Consider the following 16,017-nt stretch of genomic DNA (forward strand, 5'->3'; position numbering starts at 1 on the left):
TCAGAACTTGGGTTATATTCTTCACAAACATCTGAACTGTCCCTGGTGCATTCAAGAGTCTAAAAGGAATTCTGCACCACTGAAGCAATCCATAGGTTATCATAACAGCTGCTTTTATTCCCCCCTCCATCTCTGAATGATAATTCAACTTGAAGGATACCCATGTATTGGATGAATTAAAACTGAGTATATTCTGCTCCTTACCTTTTTTCCAAAGTGTCTCTTGCATAATAAGGTGGATGATCTTGGCCTTTCTGTGAATGCAGACTTTTGTAAACGGAAATCTTTATGTCCCTTCATGTCTCTATCAGATGTTTGATGTGATTACAAGTGTGGAAGATCATGGTGATTGTTGCTTCAAGCCATCCTCTAGCAGCTACTATGTGATATGCTAGGAAATCCAATAGGAGCAGGGCTGCTGTATCCCAGCAGTATTCCATGAATTATGCTTCACTGCTGCTCCTTATCTCATGTGATCAGCTCTTCATTTCACTTGGAGAACACAAGGTACAAAATAATTGCTCTATTCACTTCCTTTCACTGCTTTCTGTGGACATTTCTGTTGGGTCTGTTCCTAGAGTTTTTGATTCTTGTGTTGCTCCACTGCTTTTGAGTTCTCTTTCTAAGAAGCTCTGAACCACCAGCCCTGTTGTACACTCTACTCATGACTGGCTTTTTCTTTAGCTGTGCTTTCTCCTAGTCATTCCTTTCCATCAGAGCCCAATCCTTCATCTAGCTTTAACCAAAGGTCTGCAAAACAGCAGTCCCAGTTTCAAAGAGCAGTTCTTAACTTTACAGATGTACTTGCATGATGAATTCTTATCTTTCTAACTCTATTGTGAGCCCTTGTTCAGAATGAGAGTAATGCAGGAATGGCCTCCTTATCATCCTGCATGCAAGGCCATTGCTTCAGGAGGTCACACTTCTTCTTCGTACTGACATAAGGACTCAAATATTATCCAGAAACCACCTTATTCTATTAGTGCCCTGGCAATTCCCATGGTTTGTATCAAATGTCTTTCAAAAACACCTTGATAAGAAATATATGCTATAATGCTATAAGAGCAGAAAACAATTTACTGCAAAATAAAGCACACAAAGTAACCTGCACTTATCTTCTTGTCTCCCCTTGGCAGAGGATTAGTATTAAGCACAATTTCTACAGGAAACCCAGAAGCTCTGGGGTTGCCCAGGTCCTTCCAAAAACTGCCGCCAGCAGTCCAGTAACACCAGATTTTCTTCTGTAAGGTGGCATTCCTCAGCATAGGCTGTTCTACCATCTCATGCCTCTGAAGTCTACTGCACCTTTAAATACCATGTGGCTTGGAGCCAGCTAAGAAACAAATTTTCTCACTCATATGGCCAGTGACATTTTTGTGAGATTTCTGCACCTTGAAGTCCTTCAGTATTTTCTGATTACATTGAAAATCACTCATGTTTCGCCTCTGAAAAAAAAAAATCCTTCCATGAAGTCTCCATGACAGTTTCTGCTCATTGCTTGCAACTCTTGATCATTGTTTTATGCACTGTGTTCTCTTTCTTTACCAGGAGCCATTTACAAAATGACTTTTCACTCAGGCTTCAGAGTTCATCTCTTGAGCAGACCATTACAGGAATTGCCCAATCAACCAGCTGCCTTCCTGTGCATCCTGTCTTCTCTTGCAGTAACAATGGCAAGCTAGGCAATTTAATATTAAAGTTACAGCCTTTCCATATTGAGAATAGTCTATAAATTAAGATTAAAGGGACTAATATTTAAACGCACTCCTTATATACCGTACTTTCTAAATGCTGTTTATTGCTTCAGTTCTTCTTGAATGTGCTAGATCAGAAATCCTAGCCTTACCTGACTTACCTGTTTGTTTCCTTTTTTGAGCAGAAGCCACCAGCCATAACTGTTGTGAATGGCAGGGCAGCATTTTGAGGCATGACTGAACTTCCTTCTTGCTCCCCTTATATACAAAGCAACACCAGTGAAACCACTGTTAAAATGAACTATCTCTTTGTGGAGATGCTTTCTAGAATGATTCTTATATAACTTACATGCTCAAAATCAGATTTTGGGACCTGCACGTTACCAAGCTGCTGTAAGTTAATGATTACATCACAGAAAAAATCTTGGGTGTTAGCCAGTGCAACTATATTGGAAACAATTTTTGCCTACAGCACATCTAAATTCATTTCTGAGCTTCAGCTGATGAATATGGATTATATTAATTCACAAGGGAAGAAAATAGCTCATGGTGTGGTTTACAAGATGCCTGAGTTACAGGACAGCTGTTGAATCTGGAAGTTCCCCATGCACTAGAGTACTGGAGTCCGCTATGTGCAGCCTTCTATCTGCCACAAATCCTACTTTTGTTCTTTTCTTTTTTGTCATGGCAACTCAGAGTGATTTTATATGGAAGAACCTTCTGTATGACCCAAGTATATGAAAATGATATATGTGGACCAGATTCTGTATCCTGAGACATGCTGAGTGTGGTACTCTGAAAAGGTCTAAAGGTGTAGATGAGCATACAGAATTAATATAACACTGTGCAGTGAAAAGAGGGGAGCCTAGCTCTTATTTACATTTTGTGTGAATAGACATGTCAGATTTCTGTAAAATCTTGCAAGTCCAAGGAGTTAATTTTTTTTCAGGTTTAAAAGTTTCTGTGCATTTTAAATACTTGTCTTCTGTGTTAACAACTACAGTTACTGAAAATCAAATTTTTGAAAGACCTATTTCATCCATGAGGGCTATTCACATTATGTAACTTCATCCCAGATTTGTATTATTAATGAAGGATAAAGACCTAGTCTAAATGTTCTTAGGTGTATCTTGGAGAAGTCTCTCTCTCTTCAGTGTTTATGTAAAGTGACAGGCTCAAGTGGACACCCAGCTTAGGTGTTTGTATCTATTGCCCAGAGTGTATCATCATTATACTATGAAGAGCTATCACTTTAACTATGGAAATACAACTTTCCAAACATCAAGCCTTTTTAAGCAATGGCTTAAATGACAGGGATTGTGGAAACTTCTGTTTTGCACATCCTGGGCTCCAACTACTATTTTCCAGTTGTTTATATCTCATGCATTAGCTCTAGTTTCTCTTTTCCCATCCCCAGTCCCCTCTCTCATCATAATGCAGAATTCATTTCAGAATCTTGGCTATGCCAGTATGGTAAACCAAAATATATTTATTGGAAAAGTGATGTAAAATACAAAAATGTTGGTATGCAATAAGGTTATTGAACTTCTGTCCCTTAAAAGCCAACCTGATCTTGTTAAAGAATGTGGTGTGGTTGTTGACAGCAGAATTAAGTAAATATCTTGCATTGCTAGTTTTCTAGAGCATAAATTATAAGTGGTGATTACTACAGCTCCTGTATTTAGTAGGTTTTCTTATGAAGCTTAAAGTTGTCTATAATGCACCCTCATTAGGGTGTGAGGTGTGGTCCTAGTGTCCTAAACACAGCCTAAAGTCTTCCCAAATATTGCCATTCACAGACAAGCATATGTTTATCAGAAATGTAAGTACACTTTATTTATTAGGCGTTTGCTGAGGTGAAAAGAAATATTGTTCTTTACCAGGAGTGGGATTGGTCCCATGAAAATTATATATCACAGACAGGTGTAAATTGAGCTGGTTCAGCATCAACATTTATCTCTGAGGTTACCGGTTCCTGGCTGGCTTTCTACTATTTATTGGCTGATTGTAGGGATGGCTAAAAGTAAAGAAAACACAGGCACAGAATTTCACTGAAACTTCAGGCCAACCGAACCTGAAAACTAGAAATTATGTTTGAAGCTAGCAGAAAATATTCTTAAGCTTTAATGTATTAGTATCAGCCTAGCCTTCTACACTACATTGAAATGTCACTATTTTACATGTGATCGCTAGCAACAAATACAGAAGTTGGTGTAAATCTCTCAAATTACATGACCCAAACACTGTATTACATTGGAAATAATCTAAATAGATGTATTTTTTAACCATTATGTGGAACAGTTAATGAATTTAAAAAATGCTGTTTCATGACCAGTCTTTCATGCCCCACCACTTCATCCGCTTCATTTGTCCCACACCAAAGGGCATGGGAGAGGGCCCTGTGATGCTGCTGCAACGGAAGGAGAAGGGGAATTTGTGACTGGTGAAATGGGTCTTGGGAGAATTGACCTTCATATAATTTCTACAATGATGAGTCATGGTACCTCCATGACTCACATCCTCAGGACTATGCCCTGCAGACACTAATGCACACACCAATAGGCACACCATGTAATTCTTTTGAGTAAAGCTACTGGTGTGCAAGTCATTACAGAAGCAGACCTAGGTAATAAAGAACTGTTTATTAATGTACATTTTATCTTTTCCAAACATTTCTCTTCAGTTAAGACAGCAAAACTATGTTCCTGTTTATTCTGTCCTTTAAAACTTCACTGAGGAAAAAATGCCAAAATTAAAATTTTTATTGAGCAAGGAAGAATAAGGGCTGCAGAATGTGATTCCTATTTCAGGAGTAGGAAAATAGACACAGAAGAATAGGTTTTGAAAGGTATTCTTAATCCCAGTCACTAAAGCTTGAGTCTTCAATATATTTAGGTAATATGGATTTAGCTCAGTGTAACTCCTGAGAGTTTCCAGAAGGAAACAGTTTTCTGTGTGCCATAGACTTGGCTAATGTAACTTGTTTGTAGAGTAACCAGAAACTCCATTTGAAGCCACAGAATCCTGAGACAAAGAAAGACATCAAGAGCTTTCACGGTGTGGGAGGAGGATGACACAATTTCTGATTGCCTGAAGCAAGATGGGAACATAGCAGAGACCTCAAAATTACTAATTTGGACATAACTCATGCTTAGATTTTAGTTTGCATTTTCATTTAATTTCTCTTTCACATGGCCCCACTGGGCACCATACCTTTTTTTATGCTTTACTTGTTATTTTTTACCCCTCTTCAGACTCATCATCTAGGAAATAATAACAAATATTATTGATAAGTAATCAGCTAAAAATTCACCATTTTCATAATTTAATGGTAGGAGAGTCTTAATGGGTGAATAAACATCATAATGGCAAAACAATAATCTTCTGGGGGGTGTGTTCCCATCCACTTTTGTGCATCATTTCTTCTAACATGACCAGCCTAAGGGCTAACAAGACTTACCTTCCTATCCCACATTTTGTGTAAGTTAAACAAAAAAATTATTAGTGAAGCCTGGGTGATCACTGGTGGATTTAAGTCAATGATAGCTCATTGCGATTGAGACTGCTGTTTTATTACTGTAATTTTTCAGATTTAAGTGTAGGTTCTGTTAAAGGCAAAGTTTATACATATAGCATTAGAATGTTTCTAAATTGATTCCCAGGAAACAGATTTGTTAAACAGAGCATCCTCAAAACTTGCAAATGATTCATGTTTAAGGAGTCACAGTACATGGGCCGTGAATGGTGAATTGTTCATGCTGTTAGTAGAAATATTGTCTTCATATAAACAACAGACTAGAGGTGCTACACATTGAAAAATGTTGATTCTGTTAGATTTAAGTCCTCTTAGAGCTGGCATTTACTGTTATGTTCTCTGTCCATGGTATAGTTAAAGATTACTAACTTTTTTTCTTCTTGAACTTTTTTAGCTAAAATAGGTATTGTCTACTCCATGACAGTTCATATGCAGAATCCCTTAGTCTCTCTTCTAAAGGGTCTTTTAAATAGGAAAAAAAATACACAAAATACACATATGTGCATGTCTTTAGGTGTATATATATATACACATATATACGAATTAATTCACTGACAGCAATCAAACTGCATCATCATAAACTGATACTCATTGCTTCATTTGTGACCTGCTCAGTTTTCCGAAAGTGTGGTCAGAGTGAGGATGGGAAACAAGGAATTGCTGTCAAGGACGTTCGTTTCAGATGTTCCCAAATAGTGCCTTTCTGGGATATGATTTAGAACAAAAAGCATCATTTGATCCTTTTCTGTGTTTGGATAAGCAGATAAGCAGACAACAGTGGGGTTGATTTGTTTTATTTCTTTCTTATTTGCACTTAAATGGTAGGTGATGGCTCGCTCTGTCAAGTGTAGAGATGTTTGCCTGAACTTTGTGTATGAGCGTGCAACACAGACACTGCCTTGTTCATTCACAAAAATCTGCTGCTGTTCAGTGATCCTCAAAAGAGGCTACATGTTAGAGCATATTAGGGTTATGTTTGAACCCAGATTTGTCTCAGAATCACTGAATCACCTAGGTTGGAAAAGACCTTGAAGATCATCCAGTCCAACCATTAACCTAACATTGACAGCTCCCATCTACACCATATCCCTAAGCACTATGTTGACCCTACTCTTAAACCCCTCCAGGGATGGGGACTCCACCACCTCCCTGGGCAGCCCATTCCAACGCCTAACAACCCGTTCTGTAAAGAAATGCTTCCTAATATCTAGTCTAAACCTTCCCTGGTGCAACTTGAGACCATTCCCTCAGAGCCGGTTCATCTCTCATCTTCAACCTCCTTTTTCTCACCCTGAACTAGCTGCCTTGCACTTAAATAAAGACACATTTTTAACAACACAAAAAGGGCTTCAACACTTGGAATGACTGAGGTCCAGTTTCCTTTTACAGCTGTTCCTCTGCAGGTGAATTTGGTCTGCCTTTGGCACCAGCACCTGGGGGTTTCCTGGGGGGGGGGTGACTTGGTCACTGTGGGGTCCCTCCTGCTGCAGAGAGCTCAGGAATCAGCACAGCCTGTGAAGGTCCTTCTGCAAAGCTCCCCAAGCCTTGCAGGGATGGTCTGGCTTGTCCTCCTGTCACGATCCGAGTGAAAGAAGTCTCCTGGCTGAATGAACTATGCAAACACAAGCTTGTAAACAGGCATAGGTATAAGGCAAGCCAGAAAGATCTGTGGGAAGAGAGAAGCTGAGGTCTCTTAGTAATGTGCACCCTGAGTACAAAATAGATTAACTGGTCATGGGTACTGCTGTGCCCACAGTACAAATAGCCCACAATGTCTTGGAAAAGCACATTTAGCATCAAGAATACAAGCTGGCCTCAGGTCCGGAAAACGGCAGTGGCAGAGGGGGTGAGGACCATGAGTGTGAGAGCAAGGAACCTCTGTTGGGGACTGCTGGCATCCATAACTCATACTGCTTTCTAACGCAGGTGTCTATTATGTTTGGGAGAACATATGTATTATTCACAGAGAACTAGTGAAGCTGCATTCCCCTTCCTACCTGCCAGCCATGTAAACCAGGTATCCAGTCTGATGAAAGCTGCTACTTTCATGTTATTTAATTAAAGTTTTTCACCATATGAATTCCTTCACAGGAGGACAGGGCCCGTGTGGCACAGCTCTGAGGTTCCTCAGTAAGGGGAGACATGAACATCATCTAGGTAAAATCTATGACTAAAGAACAATTAGGGAATGGCCCTAGAGGTCTTAAATATTGCTTTCCCTGTGCCAGGCTTGCCGGTTCCTGAAGTCTGTGTAAAGGCAGTGAAGGACAGCCCCTCCTGGCTTTGGTAACATCTCTCCACATTTGAAAGTCATGTGCTCACTGGCTGGTCATCTGGTTCCCAAAGGCGACATGTTCCCACCAGCCTGTCTCCTGGGCACAGCAGCCACACAGAGGCTGGGGCTTGCAAAAGTCCTCCTGTCCTTTCCCCTGGAAAAAGGAGTGCTGGGAGGTGGGCAGGAATTTATTCAATATCTGGGCATTGCCTGTGTAGCTACAGGGTTAGATCTATTCCTCCGCCACAACACCTTGCAGCGTGTGTTGTCCAAAGGGACGAGGAGGAGGGAGGCATTTGGGTAACAAGTGCCAATAGTTTTGCATGGACAAAGGGCTTCTGCACCTGAGCTCTGGCATGGGTGGTGGTGCTGCGGCCGTGCCGGGAAGGGTTGTGTGGTGATCACTGGAGGTTTGTGGGACAGCTTCACCTCAGAAAGTGTGAAAACACATGTGCAACAGGAGCGCTGAGGTGCGTGACCAAATAAAACCTAATTTTGCAATAAGCTCCCCAAACCAAGTACTTCTGAAATGAAAGCTGCGTCATCACCAAGTTACTTCGAAGTACCGGCCTGCCCCTCTTGTATCAAACAATTTGCTAATCCCAGACGCAGCCCGGGGTTCGGGATGCCTTCCCAGACCGGGGAAAGCCTGCCCGACCCCTTACCGGGGACCGGCTGGGGTGGCGGGGGACATGCCCTTCGGGGGGCGGGGGTGCACAGGCGGCAACAGCCCAGCGGCGGGCTCGGCGGGGCTCTGGCGCTGGCCCGCGGGCAGGGCAGGGCGGCGGCCGGCCGCGGGCCGGGCGGGGGGAGGCGGCGGGGGCGGTGCCGCCGGCGGGGCGGGCTCCGGCTGCCGGCGCGGGGCCGGGGCCGCCGCCGCCGCCGCCGCCGAGCTGGCGTGGGGCAGAGCCGCGCCGCAGCCAGCAGAGCCTGTGGCAGGGGGGCAGCGCGGCTGGCGGAGGGAGGGCGTGCGGCCGCCGGCAGGTCAGCGGGGACTCTCCGGGGGCGGCGGGGGGAGAGGCGAGAGCTCCCCGGGGCGCTTCACCCTTGCGGGGCTCCCCTCGCTCGGGGGGGCGCGGCTGGAGGGGCGGCCGGGCCGGGGGCACAGGACGGGGCCGGGCCGGGAAGGGAAGGGACGGCACCGAGCGGGACGGGACGGGAGGGGCAGGCAGGTGCAGCCATCGGGGCGGCCTCGGCCCCCGCCCCACAGCCGCTCGGCCCCCGCCCCACAGCCGCTCGGCCCTCGCCGGAGCCCGGGCGTGGGGACGGTGGGCGCCAGGGAGCCGAGGGGCTGAAATAAGGACAGTTGTGCCTCCTGTTTAACAGGAGCAGAAAGTGGACGGTGGCACCGATGTGGGTTTTTTGCGATGTGCTTGCAGTGCGTGCGGGCAGGTTGTACGAGCTTGAAACTCTTCCTTAGTTTATTGGCATGAGATGAAATAATTTACATCACACTATATCCTTCTGTGCCACCAGCAATTGGCTTTATTCTCGCACCACTGGTGAAACGAGCAGAAACAGACTTTGTGTCTGAACTTCTTTCATAGTCTGTGGCATGGAAGTTCAGACTTTACAATAATAAGTAAAGGAGAAGCGTTTGTAATAACTGCAGTTATATTTGTTTCCATACCTGGAAAGAAACATCTGCTCTGTGGGCCACTTCTGATTACTACTATTCAGTTGTGTAATGCCTAGATATACGTGGTACTTACTGTGCTGAAAGCATCTGGTCTCCGATTCAAGGATTTCACAAACTGGAAAACCTGGTTGATTCTGAAAGTCTTCCAGCTTTCAGGCACCTGAGAAAGCCTTGTGGGTTTATTAGACTTAGTAAACTTACTTGGAAGTTTTCCCCAAACCTTATTGATTGTGGGGGGTGCATATTATATATCTTTCAAATACATATTCAAATACATAATACTGAACTACAGAATGAGCACAAAATACTTATTTGAAGAACTGTGCTAAGTATACCTTAGGAAATTTAGTTTTCAGCATGAAGACTTTGATAGGATACAGCATATTAAAGATGTGCAAAATCAAGACAAATGTCATTCAGGGATGCATAACAGGAGATGTATGATGGCATATCCTGGTACTTGTGACTTTGGGGTCCGTGTCTGGTATCAGTACCATCTGGGATTTTGGACACCACAGTTCCAGCAGTCTTACCAGTTAGTCAAGAGAGGAGTAGCAAAGGTGATCAGGGATCTAGAAAAAATAGCCTACGAGAAAATAATGAAAGAACTGGAATGCTATAGTCTAGGAAAGCAAAGACTGATGAGAGATGTGATAACAATCTTCAACTGTGAAATTGGTTGCTGCAGAGTGGCGGGAAACGAACTGTTCTCCACATCCAGTGGAGATGTAACAAGAATCAGCATGCTGAACTGCAGCAGGAGAGATTAGGTTAAATGCTAGGGAAACTCCTGTCTAATTGTACAGCTAATTGAGCACTGAACTGTCCAGGTAGGGTGTGGAATCTACTTCACTGGAGCTTTTTAAGTTCAGATCTAACAAACATTTACCAGCAATGCTTAAGGCAAGTATGACCATGCCTTCCTGTTGGGGAGACACTACATGACTACTCCAGGTCCCTTACAGGCTCTGGGGGTAGCAGAGGCTACCAGGAGGCCAGCCTGTGAACTCCCACTCTTTGTGATGATCATGCATATTAAAGAAGCAGCTTTGTAAGGTAAACACGGCTCAGTAATCCATTTGTAATATTTCACTCACATGCCTAACTTTTATACCAGATTTTGTGATTCTTGCTTCTGCTCAAACTGCATTTACAGTTGAAGTCTAAGAGCAGTGGTGAGACATCACGTCTTGGTTTGGCACCATCACAACCAGTAAATTGACTTATTGGTAAATGATAGGAGATTGGAGTTTAGTTTCAAAGTACAGTTCTATAAACTGGATCACATTGCTCCCTTCAGGTCCTCAGTAATACAGGTGTGTCTCAGGCAGTCCATGAGGCAAAACTACTTTGGTTTAATTTATCTCTATCTTGGCTATGATCATCATATTTAAAATTACTTGGATTATAATTCAGTTCTTAAACATTCTTTCGAAAGTGTAGTTTGTCCTACTGCATTAAACAAGTTTTTTGCCCAGTCCAGTTATTAGCCCAACTACTTACAGAACTAGGTGACTGGAATGAGACTTGGTGTTTTTCTTCCCTTACCTCCATTACCTAAAGTTTTTTGCTGCTTTGCTCAAGTTTTATTCTTTTATTGTGTTATTCTTTGTGTTGCTATTATCAATTTACATACTAATTATTTTAAAATTCTACCACATTCTTTGCTTCCAGCGACTGGTTGTGAAATTAGCTTCACAGTCCAAAAAAGGATCACTTAAGGTTTTTGAACATCCCTGTTTTATAAGAGTGGGAACAGACAAGGCCTAACCTTTCTTTCCAGGTTATTTGTTATTACTTTGTGTCCTGATGTTCTGCCCTTACTACTTTAGACAGGCATTGAATAAAGCTGATTCAATCTTTCCAGAGTCTCTTTGTAAGAGAGGTCTTTTTTAATGCTCTTAGTAATCTGTATTATTAAGATGTCTTTGTTTCTGCCTTTTTTCTCTTCTTTGAGCTGGCATGACCAGAGCTGAGCCCAGTAACCCCACTGAAGACGTGCTGTTCATGCAGCATCTTCTGCTGCTTCCCCCTCAGCTGCTTCCCTTGCTTCCCATCACACCCACATGTAGTCTAGAGTGCTTGAAGAGACCAAGATGCACCTTATAAAGTGCATTATCTTGTGTTTAATTTTTCTGATGTGAGTTTGTTGCCCTGCGTGCTGTCAGAGTTTCTCTGAATAATCTGAAAGGATGTGTTTTGTCAGGGCACCGCAGCAGGGGCTCCTCATGGAAGAGGGGCAGGGCAGGGCCTGGCAGCCAGGGCCCATCCCACTGCCAGCCAGGAGCAGAGTAGCTGGGGTGCACCAGGCAGCCCATGGCATCGGGCACCTCCCTGGGGACAGTGTTGAGCTGAGCCAGGCTGGGACATGGGCTTGCGGGTGGGCCCAGCTCAGCAGGGCCAACGGCCAGGCTGGGCAGGGCTGTGGGGAGCTGGAGACGGGCCCTGCTGCGGCGTCGCTGGGGCAGGGGCTGACAGACCCAGGGGGGCTGAAATGGGGTCCTGGGCTGTGGGAAGAGGCGAGTAAAGGCCTGTTAGTGCTGTGAGGGCCCTGACACATTTCAGAGCTTCACTGATCCAAATTTTGTGTTGAAAATTTGTGAAATCTACCCATTAGCACAGTAGTCGGGTATCTGAAGTAATCCAAAGAGGTGGGCTTTAGGAAAGGTGAGCCTACAGAGACTGGAAGGTGAACTTTGGCATCTGTCCCAGGGTGACAGTCACAGGGAGATTGCCGGAGAGTTTATCTCCCTCAATTACACAAACCAGCAAGGTTTCTAGAAGAGTTTTTTGCAATACAGACATGTGTGGTTCAGCACCCGTCCTTTTGCAGCACGTCCTTGGCTTGCCTGTGCTGGAGCATGTAGGAGTGTGGGTTTGATGCCCCCTGTGCATCCTAGTCCTTTGAGCACCAGCAGCGACCATTCACAGATCTTTGCATTGGAGATGTCTCCATCAGACAGGGTCTGCTTGTGAGTAGTCAACTCTACTAGTCTGGAGTAAAATTTAGGAGTAAACAGAAAATTGTTAAGGAGGTTTCTACACCATGGCAATACATACTGCTTTGTTAAATAAAAAAAAAAAATAATCAAGGCTAGGCATTTTTTTCCTGCTTTTGCCCATAAAAATAGTCTGAGCCCTGCAAGACTTCTGTGTTGCTTCACTTAGAACTGGACTGGCTGTGGAAAAAAACAATATATGGTAGAAGAAAACTTGGACATGTGGGGGCATAGATAAAATGGCTTGAGAGGCTTTGTTCCTCTCTCTTGTTTCTATGGTACTGGAGTACTGTGAGGCTTACAAAATGGTAACTTTTCTAAGTTACCATTAATCTGCACAGACATTGTTTTAAAGCAGCGCTGATTGATTTAGCTTTCCAGGGTAGATGTCAGGCACACTATTCATGATTAACAGCAGATAGAAACCAGGGAGATGAGCAGTGTTGATCATACTGAATAATATTATGAATGGAAGTAAGAGTACAAAGTAAATACATGTCAACCTTTTGGAATTTTGTGTGATTTATATTGTTTCAATGTTGGATTGAGTAATTGATCTTTTTATCGGTGTGTTTTATGCTGTAATAAAACAGGATTTAAATGTGAGAAGTTAATAGCTGCACTAAGTAAAACACACAGGCACTGGAATGAGACACATTCTCTAGAACTAAGAGCATGCAAAAATTGCAGGGAAGATTGAACTTGATGTGGTGAAAAATAAAACTATCATTCATGCCAGTGAGAGATTTACATTTTTCCTTGAATTCTCTGTCAGTTCAAAGTAAGCCTGTTAAGAATACTGCATTAGCACATAGGAAATCTAAATTTCCGCCTTGTATATTAGTACTTTAAGGTTTCTTCATAATTCAGACCTTTATATTCCAAGATTTTTCTCTCTCTCATGATTAGTTCCAGTAGCTCGCTCTGAAGCTCTGGTTTGAGACGTGAGACACTGAACTAGTAGCAAAGAGAGGCTGGATGCTTCTTAGCAGTGTAGACAGAAATAAATACTGATGTGGCAAAATGAGCAGGTTCTGGAGATCATGACAGAAAGACAAGGAGGGGCTGGGATCAATTACAGGTCATCTGACGCAGGAGGGGTTGAGAAGTGCCTGTAAGGGCTACCTGCCTTTGGCTGTGGGACTAGGGGCAGGGGTCTTCTGGGAACTGACACAGGGACAGAGGTATGAGGTAGGCTCAGGGAATTTTTAGGACAGGGAGGGTTTGGGGGAGCTTTGTGGCAGCAGGATCTGTCTTACTCCCTCACACTTTTCATCCAGACCAGTTCTCCTCGTTGTTTTCTCCACTGTCCCTTGTTGTGGGTGCCTCTTGCCACCTCTACAGCCATCCATTTTTGCTCAAGCTCACAGTTTTCGTTTGCCTCTTCATTGGTCCCTGCCAACTCTCCGCTTCTGCCCAGGCTTTGGGAAGAGGGCTGGGGTCTCGGTGTCGCATGTTCTGGCTGTTGGGAAGGTGGTAAATGGAGGTATGAAGAAAAAGAAAGGGACTGTGCAGAGGTGAAGAAAGCACTTCAGTGACCTTGAAGAGCTTCTGACTGCTTCTCTTGCAGTCCTGTGTGACATGAAAGAGATGTACAGCAGAGGAGTATGGCAGGTTCTGCTGCTGCCTCACACTCATCTCTGTCCACAGAGGCGGTGACAGAAGTACTGTGCAAATAGGAGGTGCTATCAATGGTTTGGGATGTAGCTCTGCCATCCCCATCTTCTTTGGCATAGGTAAAATCTGCTGATAGAAGTGGACTACTTGCTTACAAGTGTGCAGCTTTGTATGTGGGTGTAAAAGACCTTGAACATAGAAGCGATTGTTGGGTTTTCGTATGTTTTAATTGGGCAGTTAAGATTATCTGGGAGGGCTCTAAATGTGTCTGTCTGGACATGGCATATCCATGGCTGAAGTGGCTCTAGCATACTGTATATTTGCTGCTGTGAAAAAACTTGTAGGATTTTAAAAAAGATTTTATCTGGAACACGCTAGAAAAGCAACTTTTTCCAAGCTGTCTTTGAAAGGGAGAAATTGAGTTGTCTCACTTCGAAAGTGAAAAATTGAGGAATGAAGAGTATACATTAATACTGATATTTGGTTAGCTCAGAACATTTTTGTATGTTTTAGAGACCATTTGCTCTACCCAAAGCTCTGTATTTTTTTGTATTTAGTCCAACTTATAAAATGTACAATATTTATTTGCATTATCCAAACTGTCAATTGTTTTCCCCTTTCTTTTGTGTAAAACTTCAGAGCCATGGTGATGATGAGTTCAACAAGTTAGAACATGTTTTATATCCTACATGAACAGAAAGTGGAAAAAAAAACCCAACCCTGAGCTCTAGCTTGAGATTAAGCCAACATTTTTTAAAGCATGCCAGCTTGTATTTTCCAAAATATTTTATAACAATCTGTACTTTCTTCATTAAGTAGAGTTAATGATTTCCAAAAGTTTTTGAGTCAAACTGTTGCAGCATATAAAAATGAGCCCAATTAAGGTGATTTGAAGACACAAGAGAAGAGTGCTGCAGTTGGTATAACAGCAGTATGTATAGGCTCAGCCTTTAAGAGACACTTGGGAAGTCTTTGTTGTCAAGAGTACCTTGTGCTTCTTTTGGTCTCAGTAGGTAATTCCAGTTCTCACCCCCTTATGAGTTCCCTAATTCCACAGCAGTTTGCAGGGTCTTATGTGGAGAGGTCAAGATAACATTACATAGTTGTATCAACAGTACAATTTATTAAAAGACAAGATTATTGAGCTCAGTTTAAAATCTTGTGGTATAACCCTTGCTTCACTAAAGTGTGCAAGTGGACTTTTGTCAAACAGAGGAGCTGTCAGGGAGGGACCACACGGTCCCATGATGAGCTTTCTACATTATCAGTGTAATGCATACGTTTGAGAGAAGGTGTATGAAGTGGTACTTTAGTTCTTTTTCTGATACCAGACACTTAAAAGTTCAAATTATAGGTGGAATTAGAACAGTACCTACTGCCTTCAGTCTCCCCAAATGTAATAGTTTCTTTTTCTTAGTCTTTTAACCACCTGGGATCTCCTGGGTGGCTGTCTTGAAGCTCTCACCCAGACAGACTCCATTAGACAGAGATCTAAGCAAAGCTGTTTAAGTGTCTCTTCCTTTAATTGCAGCTCTCTTTGACCAGATCAGCATGTTCCTACTTACTTGCACTTGGGATCTGACCCTGGTTTCCTACTATTTCCGCTTTCCTCATTGCAAGTAGAGAAGATAGAGTAATATTCACAGTTAAATAAAAAGGCAGAGGAGAAAATAAATGCTGTAAGCGTAGCTGCAGTGTCCTATGTAGAGAAGAGGAGGCAGGCGCATCTGTGCAATAACTTAAAGGGTGGATGGAAGAATATGATTTGAAGATGGAAGAAGTGGGAGTGGACCACGGGTGGACTGTTAGGGTCGTGAATTCATTCCTTTCTCAGCTGTGGGAAATGTTTTAAAACAAAAAAGCACTCTGTGAGAAGTGTCTCTCTGAGATTATACGCCCAAGTCAAAAACCCAGGGGAAAGTTATATAATACTGAACTTGAATTTAATCGGAGGATTGATTGTTTATGGGAGGTGGATATCGGAGTCTCCGGCTCTTAATTTCTTGGCCTTGGTAGCGCAGGACTAAAAGATAAAGTAGATCACTCCTGGCAGAATATGGCTAACTGAATGTCAGTGCCTTGGTAAGGAACTGTGTGCCCTCCTTTCCCAAGTGGAATGGTATCTGCCTGGTTACCACATTTTGTTTAAAGGTTTCCATTAGGAGGGAGCAGACTGGGCAGGCAAAAGTGAGAACTTCTGAGATACACCATGAGATTCACTGTCAACTCCTGAAATAGAACAATGTGGAAAAGTACAG

The 16,017-nt window shown here is 43.1% G+C and overlaps 1 protein-coding gene across 1 annotated transcript in view; it reads left to right on the top strand.

Annotated features, from left to right (window-relative positions):
• The first annotated feature begins 8,432 nt into the window (after positions 1 to 8,432).
• COL21A1 (collagen type XXI alpha 1 chain) overlaps positions 8,433 to 16,017 on the top strand; it is a 113,483-nt gene continuing 105,898 nt past the window's right edge. The window contains exon 1 of the mRNA XM_074820787.1: positions 8,433 to 8,488. The gene's annotated coding sequence lies outside the window, so the exon portion shown is untranslated. The remainder of the gene's footprint in view (positions 8,489 to 16,017) is intronic.

Source organism: Strix aluco, chromosome 3 (assembly GCF_031877795.1).
Source record: "Strix aluco isolate bStrAlu1 chromosome 3, bStrAlu1.hap1, whole genome shotgun sequence".
Classification (NCBI taxonomy): Eukaryota; Metazoa; Chordata; class Aves; order Strigiformes; family Strigidae; genus Strix; species Strix aluco.